A 667-nucleotide genomic window follows, 5' to 3' on the forward strand; every position below is an offset into this window, starting at 1 on the left:
CCACTGGTGAAGGCCAGTGCTATTGTTGCAGAGGTCCTGGAACCTTGCTGTTGGTTCAGAAGCCTTGAAGAAGGATTTTCTTGTTGTATGTTTACAGAAATCCTGGAAGAGGGTCTTGCTGATGTTTTCAGAGGCCCTGAAACCTTGCTGTTGGTTCAGAGCTCCCGAGACTGTTCTGCAGACAGAGAATGAATTAATGAGGACACTGACATTGTATCTTGTGGCTTTGCTAAGCTTTGTCTCCCCAGGAACAGAGATTGCTGAGAACTTGCCTTGGGTCAAGATGAAGAAAAGACCTATCTTTGGGTATTAAATGCTGTGACATTATCTTAAGCTTGTTGTAACTCTGGGGTAGATAGATGGCTCTTCAGTTGTGATCCAGGGGTGGGGAACTTTTGACTTTTTTTTTGTGCTCTGTGACTGACCAAATGAATGTACTTTATGATTGGAAACTAATCTCCATTTGAGAAGAGGGGCTTTGTGATTGATTAAATGAATGTAATTTCCAGGGGTGGAGTAGTACTTGGTTGAATTACACTTGGTGAATCCTGTATTTTGAATTATGCTGTATTTTGATTTTCTCTGTTCTTAATTTGTCACTGAATAAGATGGAGAGCAGCTATGCTGGTATTTTGGACCTTGGGAAGTTGCCTTTGCTTGGCATTAC

Source organism: Petaurus breviceps, unplaced genomic scaffold (genome assembly GCF_028583685.1).
Source record: "Petaurus breviceps papuanus isolate PSGF00001 unplaced genomic scaffold, PetGlider_PUasm1.0 90895, whole genome shotgun sequence".
In the NCBI taxonomy this organism is placed as follows: domain Eukaryota; kingdom Metazoa; phylum Chordata; class Mammalia; order Diprotodontia; family Petauridae; genus Petaurus; species Petaurus breviceps.